This window comes from Ambystoma mexicanum, chromosome 8 (assembly GCF_040938575.1).
Source record: "Ambystoma mexicanum isolate Mex_15411 chromosome 8, UKY_AmexF1_1, whole genome shotgun sequence".
Lineage (NCBI taxonomy): Eukaryota > Metazoa > Chordata > Amphibia > Caudata > Ambystomatidae > Ambystoma > Ambystoma mexicanum.
In genome coordinates, this window is record NC_090929.1 from 447,094,882 (window position 1) to 447,105,635 (window position 10,754).

At 42.1% G+C, this 10,754-nt stretch overlaps 1 long non-coding RNA gene across 1 annotated transcript in view; it reads left to right on the top strand.

Annotated features, from left to right (window-relative positions):
- The window catches only part of LOC138472063 (uncharacterized), a 32,806-nt gene extending 22,303 nt beyond the window's left edge, over positions 1-10,503 (top strand). Inside the window, exon 2 of the long non-coding RNA XR_011268555.1 lies at positions 184-10,503. This is a non-coding gene — a long non-coding RNA (uncharacterized lncRNA). The remainder of the gene's footprint in view (positions 1-183) is intronic.
- The last annotated feature ends 251 nt before the right edge of the window (positions 10,504-10,754 follow it).

Consider the following 10,754-nt stretch of genomic DNA (forward strand, 5'->3'; position numbering starts at 1 on the left):
TTCATTACTACAAATATTGGCAGAAAAATAAGTGATATACCTGGACCAAACCGCTAGATGAGCATAAGCACACCATGTGAACTATACCAGATACAAACTGTAAATCAACAGTGGCAGGAAAATCATATTTTCTTCTAGAATGTATCCATGCAAGTCGGTAATGCGATTTTTCTTTAATTTCAGGGATATTTGCAGCCAATCTGAGAAACACCATGGAGCTCAAGAGGACTGGCGCTGTCTAGCAACGTGTGTAGAAATGGGTCCCTTTGCTAAATGTACCTGTGCCCCCCTGAACCCCTCCACTTTCCCTGTAGTGTACTTGTCTGGCTATTCACATATGGTTTGAATCTTCTCTTTTGTTCGATGGACTGGAATATTTTATCCTCTACAGGTTCTTCAATGAGATAAAGGAGGCCACAGCCCCTGGCCCAAGCCTTTGATAAAACGCCAGCCAAGCAATATACAGACTCAAAGAGGCCGCTGCTTCTGTCTTGCTGTCACAAGGCGTTCATGAAGAGGGCGAAGCAGCCCTTTAGGTTCCCTCGAGGGAAGGGGATAATGTACCAGAGGAGGAAGAAGGCTCTCCACCACACCCTGTAATGCTGATTCCACCTCCCTCTCTCCCACACTGGCTGTGAGTGTTTCTTTGGCAGTGTCTTAGCTGGTTGTTGTAAGAAATGTTTGGACAAGCAATCAGCCGACATATTGCCCTAGAAATGCTGCACATTATCACATCGAGGAGTGCCTCAAGCGTCAAGACATCGTTCTCAGAGACGCCAGCACATTTGTTACCAATGGCCAGAATTTGTGCGCAAAAAACTGCATCTGGCATCCTGTACCATTCGTAAGAATCTCCTATGAATTGAGTCCACTCATTGGCACATCAGATAATCATTGGACTGATTTATTGGTGCTTTCAGTGAACAACTGATGTATCATTCTATGTTGACCAATAGGAATACTACTTTTACTGTGGTTGATGACATCATTTTAACTTCTGTAAGAAAAATGTATACGTTTACAGTGTTTTCTGCTTCTGTTTAACTTGTAACACTTGGGCAAGTTCCATATCACATTGCAGGGTGTCCACTAAAAGGTTCCACATATCCCTGCTAGCCCCATCATTCAGAGGGCGCCCGGAGTGTGTGCTAAAATGTATATAATATATCCTTGAATGTATGATTCTTGGTGTAATTAGTTACTGCTGGTATCAGTGTCTGCTGCCTCAGAACAACTTTGGCATGCATGAAGGAGAGGATTTCCGAAGACATTCAGAAGATGCTCACCCAGTCCTATTTTTTTTCCTTTGCATTCTGGGTCTTGTAATTCTGTTCTTCATATTACAATCCAGGACTGCAAGTACCAGAATGCAAAGAAAAAAACGAGGACTGGATGAGCATCCCCTTAAGAACATCCAAAACCATGTGAAAGAAATCAGGATTGGCTAGAAACCTAAAACCAGCACAGAGAACTGGACTTAAAAGCAGATACAGCTTCAGAATGTTTGGGCTCACATTCTAAATTTAAAGGACAATTATTTTTTTCATTTTTATAAACAATGAGCTTCCGCTTCATTAATGGGTGTGTCCAATCGGACGAGCAGACCCATTTTGCCTTTTCTAATGCCTGAGCATCAGTTTCTGGTACCTACATTGAGCTTGTTTGGAGTAATAGATTTGGTGGTTTGGAGTAATAGATATGGTGGTCGTTGCCCGCATGGATAGCCATCACCATCCATTGATATTGAAAATCTCCTGGGGTACTAAGTTCCAGCACATTCATAAGAAAATACCTTTTCCACGTGTGATATATGTGAATAGAAGAAGGCTGTGCTGGAACACTCTGGCACCCAATCTCCCACAACAAAGGATAATTAATTTGGTTATTTGTGAACTTGAACATCTCATCAATTAGGAGGCAACCTTTGACTATGGGCTGATGGCTTTCCAAATATTACAAAGTCTTTCCCCATTATTATTTCTATGAAGACCTATAAAGGGCCCTTTCAAAGACTACAATCAGATAACTTGTGTATCGGGGTGAGGACATCTCAATCATGTTGCTTCTAAGAGACAATCCGCATGAGGGAGATTAATGCTGAAGCTAGAATGAATCTGGGGCTTGAATTATGCATTGAAACAGCAAAAGAACTAACTCAAGCGAGTGAGGCTAAAGACCCCCAAGATTCTTTAGGTGTTGATCTCTAAAGCTCTTCACCTGAACAAAGCCACTGTTAGCGAGGTTTGGCCCTCGTATAGAGTTGACGTTTATGACTCTATGAAGGTCCCATTCTGATAAGTTAAATCTACTAGTGAAATCTGTATGAAGAATCACTTTGGTCTTCACTGAGAGGACAAAATGTAATTTTTATTTTCTACAAATGACCCCGGCCTGACTTCTTCTTTATTGATATTTATATGTCTGGTATCTCAGTCTGGGGACTGATTTCACTTAGACTCCTCCAGGCAGTAATCGAGTCAAAAGTGATTCCATCTGTCTGGAAAATGGCTATAATCTATCCAATTTTAAAAAGAGGATTGAGTCAACCCAAGATGTTATAGACACTCAAGATATTGTATTGTGTTGCATCATGTTATAGACTTATCACACTCCTAATGGTGTGGCAAAACTCTTTGGGAGGTGAGACGAATCTGAGGATATCGTCCCTTCTCTTCTAAGGTGAGACCTTTCCCAGGGGGCCGGGGCTGTGCGTCCACAGTACAATAATCCCCCTAGGGTATGTGCACAGAGGGAGGATCACCTGCGAAGGGAACCCCCTTATGGGACTGAGGACCAGAAACGTCCAGAGACACAGTATAATCCTGCTGTAATTTCTTTAACCCCTTGTCAGGAATTAAATTCCCCTCCCATCTACCGTGATGTGTTTTACTGTGAAACAACTCCAACTAATTCATTCATGTAGAGTAAAATGCAAACCAGTATTGCTTATTATATCTGACCATGTACTGAGACGCGGAAGAGGACTACGAGGATGAAGATCACCCTGGTAAACCAAAGTGAGCAGTCTAGTTCTTTTGGGAATCTCAATTGTTTAGGATAACTCCCTTTCCTTTAAATGTAGTACAGCTGAGAAGCAGAGGGAAACCCCTCTGAGTTGCTGTGAACAGAGAAACGTAACTGCCAGCTGGAGAATGGAACACAGAGACACAAGACCGACACGGAGAGAAGACGCAGTCTGACGGGGAAGGAGAGAGAGCAAACGTATCCTGCAAGCCGGCTTCTAAGAAGCTCACTTACTGAATGGACACAAGAGCATCTTAGCGTGTTCTCAGCATTGCGGAGGCAAGGGTCAACTGCAAGGAGAACGTGGAATGCTGTGAATGAGAAACCGAAGCGAGAACAAACGCGAGGGCTAAAGGAGCTTCAGGATGGAATCCCACACCCCAGAGGATGCAAACCGAGAACAAAGGTACGCAGGCTGGTGGGAAGGAAGAGGAGGCCCGGGGAAACCGAGAAAAGCACAACATTACTAGATAAGGGTCCGAGAACATTTTGGTCTAACACACTGAGAGAAATACGGAAAACCAGGGGAGTTGTTACCCCAACCATAATGGATATGTGGCAAATGAATGCATAACAAGTAAGCAAACGATAAAATAAATGCTGGCTTGCATGAGAGTGAACCAGGCTATTGTGGACAGCAATTGCTAGTCTGAGACCCACACCCAGGTGAAGTAGACCACATAAGGGAGTCAAATGCTGCGTTTGGCAGGAGATTACACCAAATGAGCCCGAAGTTGTATTGCGAGTCTGGGACCTGCATCCAAAAGAGAGACTAAGGACACAGGGGTCTGGGATCCCAAAGATAAGCAGTTAATAACAGGCGTTTGAGCCCTACATGAGAAAGAAGGCGAATATAAGAAATAACTGGGTCTTGACAGGAGAGTACACCAAAATCCCTCAATTATTGCAAGTCTGGGATTTGCACCCCAAAAAGAAAGCTGGAAAAGAAGGGGTTTAAAAATCCTAAGACTGAGAAGCGTGTTGTAGTATTGTTTGGAAGACTACTTTGTGTTTTATAAGAAGAGATTGGAAAGACATGTGTCCCTTTTGAAGTCTAGGGGAAAGGCACAGCCCCCTAATATTGGAATACTATTTCTTGAACATTTTTTTTTTAATCCTTTGGAAGCCTGACTGCCTGAGAACATTTACGTTTGCTTGATGAACACTTTTTTCTTTAGAGTGAGATCATCCTTGCACCATTGTGTTAGTTTATAGAGTGAGGGACAGAAATGGGTTTTGGGGACGTGACTGGAACTGACACCTTTTGGACATCCTGACTGTTTTCACGAGTTCTTTTGAGGCAGGGAAGCCCCTCTTAGATTTAGGGATAGAGAGGCCTTTTCCCAACCTTTTGTTAGCCATACAAGTCTATACCCAAAGACATGCCACCCTTGTGTACGAGCCTTACGTCTGGTACCTCACAGAGGGTTATTTACACAAGGCTTAATTCCTGGACTGATGAGAATAATATTATTTCTGAATGGGTTCAGGAAACGGTATGAGACGCAATGTCCCAATATTAACCCTCATGTTAGTAAGGAATACATGTGTCCGTTTTTAAAGGTCATGTATAGCTCTGTGTTACGGAGCTATGCATTCTCTTTGATTGCATCAGACATAATACACTTTGAGGCATTATCCACGAGCTTGTCTTCCACTGAGAATTATTCACCTTTTTGGCCAATATGCATTCTGATTTTAGATCGCATGTTTGCGATGGCGCAAATGGTGAGGATACAGATGCTTTTGAGTCCTTACTAGGTCTACATTGGGGTTGCAAATTGCCATCCATGTTGCTTTCACTATGGAGGGGTAGCTACAATCTGCTTCTTTACCACCTAATTTAAAGCTAAGACTTTAAGAGGAATGGTTGCGGAATGTCCACAGGCAGCTATTCCACGAGCGGCCAATCTGTCAGGCACCCTACATGATAGTGATGGCTTCCAAATTGTCCACTGGTGAAATGGCCAACAGTGGACATTCCTACAGTTTCCTCTGGGATACAATAGTGGAAAACCACAGAACATAAACTTTAAATGAGATCCTGATTCACTTCTGGAAAAATGGCAGATTTCTTTACACTACAATGTAAAGGGCGATACATGTATTGGAAGACAATTTATCCCAGTACTAGAATATGCAGATGATGTTGTTCTTAATGTCTGCACCATGCGGCTCTGCAGAAATTATTAGATGTACATAAAGAATGTATGGAAGCTCGTGATCCGTTGGCCAATTACTCTAAATCCTGTGTCATGTCTATGAGCCATTCAATATGTAAATATTAACCAAAAATAACTACACATAGCGGCTCAGTGCAATGGAGCAATACATTTCAATATTTGGGAGCACTATTAGGAATTGAAATACTCAGGTACCACACATTGAATCACAAGCCATGAAAGTTTTTTTTTTTCTTAATGGAACTATTGCACAGTTTAATTATAGAGCAGATGGGATTGCTTAGAGATGATCTGTTACAGGCACAGGAGGCCAAATCCATGTCAGTAGCTACTTATGTTGATTGGGTCTGGGGATAAAATACATTCCTTAGACAGATTTTCCACCTACCAAAATCAGCGTTGGCATATCCCATACATTTGGAGATGGACCCCAGTTACATAGAGCATAGCATCAAATTAGCCCCACTTTTGATGTGGGTGAGAATTTGGGGACCCCAGGCTTAACATTAAATAAAAAAGTGGTGGATGGTCTTCGAAGAGTTGGTCACTTGAATACACCTTCTCACAAGAGAAATATGGATTTGGAACTCCAGATAGGCTTGTGGTAGAAGTTTCCAGAAACCTTGCCTCTCTTGGGATATTCAGTCATTTACAAAAACCTATTGGGGCAATTTACTCTGTCGGTAGGGAAGTGGTGAAAATCACGCATTTGCCAATCAAATGGGATCACCTGTTAAAATAATTTCAGAATTGTGAAAGATTGATCAAGGCTACGCCATTGAGCAAACAAATTAAAATAAATATGTTGCCTCTTGCTTCTAAAACCAAAAGGTGGAGATCTGTATTAAATGAGTCACCTGAAATGCTAGTTGATATTCTATTATTTTGTCTGCATTATGTTAATTTACAGAAATGTTATGTAGTTCTCGGCATGCGAATCTCAGACATAAGACATTTTTGACTTGACCGTCTCATTTCAAAGTTATCGAATGAGAAAGCTTTTACTGTAAGAACAATTTTTGTGCTTGCTCTCTAAGGGAGAAAAGTGTATTATCTACGCCTTTCTTTCATTTTATTTTTGTTTGATGTGTTTTAAGTATTATGATGTTTAAATTAATACTGATTGAAACATGCTTAAGATGTCTGTTTTGTTGCCATTGTTTACATGGATATTTGTTCTCTGACGTATCTGTATCTTTTCTAGAAATGTTTTATATTTTTAAATAAAGGTGACATTCCTTACTTACACAGGAAACAGACACCTCTAGACACATGCGCATTCCGCTGTTCTCTTTTTGGCAGGGTTTAGGATGCTGGGGGAAGTGCTGGGGGAATTCAAGAATGTTCAAATAGGTGGATGAAGGGGAAGGCTTTGGCTTATCTGGTGGGTTGTGTGATGGATTTCTTGAACATAATGAAAAGTCGTTGGTGGTTTCTAATAGGAGTTATCCTTGCTCAACTGGGTGATGTTTATTAATTGTCGTCCACAGGATAAAAGGCTGAGTTAGTCCAACTGGTATTCGAAGGTGGTAAAGTTGGCGCAATTAGCGCCTGGGTCGTAATGACCCCCTATGGCTTTCAACACAATTTTCCTTGTGACTTTCACGACTCTTAGGCCCTCATTGCGACCCAGGCGGTAAGTTACCACCTGGGTCGTACCCTTACCACCATGGCGTAAACTACATTTACGCCATGGTGGTTGGCGGATTTACTGCCCCATTCCAAGGTGAGTGGGGCGGTAAATCCCCATTTCCCATTTTACCCTTCCCCATTCCCATTTTCGCCCCATAGGGCATAATGGGAATGGGGAAAGGCGATAATTACGGCACCGTAAATTACGGTGCCGTAATTATCGCCAAGGTCCCTTTGCGGCATGGATTTTAACGGCTGCAAAAAAGCAGCCGTTAAAAGCCATCCCGCAAAGGGAACCTTGTAATCAGGCGTTAAGGGTCGGCGCCGTTTACGGCGCCGTAAACCCCTTAACGCCTGAGTCGGAATGAGGGCCTTAATGTCTTTTTCAACAGTTAACTGTGGACATCCCTCAGCCGGTTTCACCCTTGTCAACACACTGTATTTCGGGACTTGACTTCGTCTCCTTTTGTCAGCATCCCTCGCTTGGGTTCACATTTGCCAATCTGTCAATCTTACCTTTACTTATTCAACTCTTACAATGCAGGATTCACTTCCCTTAGCTTCACTATGCCGTCGGTCAAAGACTTTCGACTGTGCAGAGGATTTCTACAAGACCCCTGTATGACCACTTTGACCCCTCTTCTCGCCTTTCCGAAGGCCTTCTGGTTTTGGTAGTTTCAATAATTGGGTAAACGCCCAGAGTTTCCTGAGTGAGCAAAGAAGAATACCCCTCGCACTTTGCGCATGGTAAATGCAGCTCTACAACATGTTTTACAAAAGATTATTCGGTTTTTAGTAATGCTTGAGTTAAAACTCATATAGTCTTAAGAGGGATTGTTAAGTCCAGTTTATTTTCTTGTGCAAAAGACCAGACATACGTGTTTCGACACAATGGGCCTCATTACGAGTCCGGCGGTAACCGTGCCTGAAATTCCGTAAGGTTACCGCCGGACTCGTTTTACCATTCCGCCTCCGTGATTCCCGGAATTACCGGGTCAATACGACCCCGGTGACCCGGGAATTCCAGAGGTGGAATCTGGTAAATCCCCATTACCATTGAGTCCCATAGGATGGTGCCGGTGTTTCCACATCCGCCTGCAGGTGGGTGGTGATAAACCCGCCAGGTCAGACCTGGCGGGAATGACACCTCCGCCTGCAAGATCACCCGGTATGGAAACAACAGTGGCGGCGGGGTTACCACCACCGTTATTTCCATACTGGGTGACTCGTAATGAAGCCCAATGTCTTTTTCAAGGCTATTAAATTCTTGATGCATTAACAGATTCCATACTTGAAGCGTACTCTAAGGAATCACCCCCAAAACTACCATCTACGTATGTCAGGTCCATCTCATGGGAATAATATGGACATAGGTGCCCTGTAAAGAATCACATCCAAACACTATCCTCTGCTGTGTTCAGTCAGGTCCCTCTCATGTCGTTATTTGCAAAAACAGGTGTCCTGTAAGGAATCATCTCCACGTGCGCTTTTGCTGGGATGGAACTTTTACTTTACCCTTGCCTAATTGTCTTTCCTGAGTGAGCACCCTTCGTGGTGCCGGACTCCTCTGTTGCTGGGTTTCCCCCTTTCACATCAATCGCTCTTTATGTTTTCAAAGTTCAATTATCAATTTGCTACTTTTCGTTCAACATAGTTCGTTTTCTTATTGACTCTCCCCTCGACTCACCGGCTGTGAGGAACCGCTTCTCTTTCTTTCTCCTCGGAATCAAGGTTGGTACCACGGAGACAAGCATCTATCCCTGGCTTGGTTATCAGAGGAGGAGGGTCTTGGGTACTGCAGACATCTGCTGCAACATATGCTGGCTATTGTTCATGGTCTTACGATTAATTCTATGGAGGTGTCTTGGACATGGTCAGAAAGGCAAGGTTGCTTCTCTCTTTGTCACCCTCTCGGTATGCACAGTCTTTCTCCTCCTCTTGAACTGCTGTGCTGAGTTAGCTTCCTGGACGTCCGGTCTGCCTTAATCGTATTGTGCTCTTCTGCTCTACCTTGTAGACCTGTGGGGAAGGGAAAGCGCCGTCGGGTTTGTGTGGTTCTAGTCAATTGCCTGACTTTGCCTGACCCTGGTGCTGGGACATGTTAGGTAAATAGCTCAAGTGTTAGTCTGTCGTCCTTTGTAATGTGCGAAAGTGTTCGTGTCAGAAAAGGGGGGGTAAAGTGCTTGTTTATCCTACGTGGTAGGTTGGGGAAAAGTTGCCAGAAAAGAAGGGAGATACTGCATCTCAACCGTCGGTGTCCCACTTCCACTCCCTGAGGAGCCCCCATCCAGGCGATCCTCGATCACTGGTTCACCCCCAGGGACTGGATCCAATAGCGATGGGCGTGCCCTGGCCACCTGGATGACAGACCCCCGGGGATTAGTCAGGGAGACACCTTCATGTTTCTCACACTTGTTATTTAAGTAGATCAGTATCATAAAGTCTGATTAAATGTAGAATTACAATTAGGTATAACTTTCCTAATTTCTTTTTTATTCAGAAACTTAAAAACAGTAAACATAAATAAAAGTAAGAGTGGACATTTTTAATTAAAGAGTGCATGGCACCTGCAGTTGCACCTAAGTGCAAAAGGTTATCTCCAGGCAATTTTTCCTATTTCCATCATTTAGGAGAACAGTGAAGAGTAAAACCTATGCAAAATCACTTTTGCTCTTTTTGTGAAAAGTGCACTTGCCTCCCACAATTAACAATTGCAAAAGGCATTTACAATGCATTCCTTTGTAATCCATCTGCTTTTACCAGATGGTAAATTCAGGCAGATGCCATTGGAATTAAAATGCACGCTGTCGGGAAAAGCAGACAGATTTGACAGGTGAATCTGGAAATGCAGGTGGATATGTAAAGTCTGTACTGCTCCCAAGGTCCACCTGACACATTGAAGACATTTCTGCAGATACGGGAACATGGTTGTAAAAGTGTTCCTACACTTTTACTGACATGTTTACCAATCAGTGGGACTTGGAAAATGAACCCCTAGATCTATGTGAAGGATCGTAGCGTACATTCTAAAAATTCTCAAATATGGAATTGGAAACTCTTGAGGATTTTTTATACTAGAAAGGCATAATGAAAATGTGTTAGATTGACGAACTCCTCTGCCTCCCATTTCCAATACCACACAGATCTTGAGCATGTGAGGATGAATGTGACAATGTCTTACTTTGCTTCCTCTTTTGAACATTTTGTATAAAGGTTGTTAGAAGTCTAAGACTTTGTTCTATTATTATTTATTGTTGGTGCACTAAGATTGACATATGTTGCTCTTATATCAATGTGTTCTTGTATTTGCTTTATTAAAATGTTTCTAATTATTTATACTTCGATGAAAATATAGAGCAATGTCAAATATATTGATACATTCTAAGATTCGTCCAATCTTTATTTGAAAATGTAAAAAGTATATAAAGAGAATGTGGAATATGTATGTAAAGTTTTGGCAGAGAAATATGGATTTATTAATATTTGTAAACATTAATGTCTTTACTATAAACAGTAAACAGTGCATGTTCTTATACGTTTAATATGTTTTTCATCACTATCACATTTCTTTCATTTCATGTATCGAACGTTTACACTTGATGTCAAATTGTGATTATTAATGGCTATATTTCTACTAAATCAATAAAGACATTTAAACAGACAATCGTATTTAAATCCCCATATTCATCAAATATTCCAAACAAGTTACTATTGTCAGACTGCAGATGGTGTGAAATTGCAAGTTTGAAAGGTCCACAAATAATCAGAAGAAAAGCTAAGATTCTCCACTGTGGAACCCTGAATAGGAATCTTATAAACATACTTATGTATTGTACCGCAGCTATCTGTGAGGGGTCAGAAATGTGAGGCGTATAACTTCTTGTGACCCTTTCACAGACTTCAGGACTTCAAACA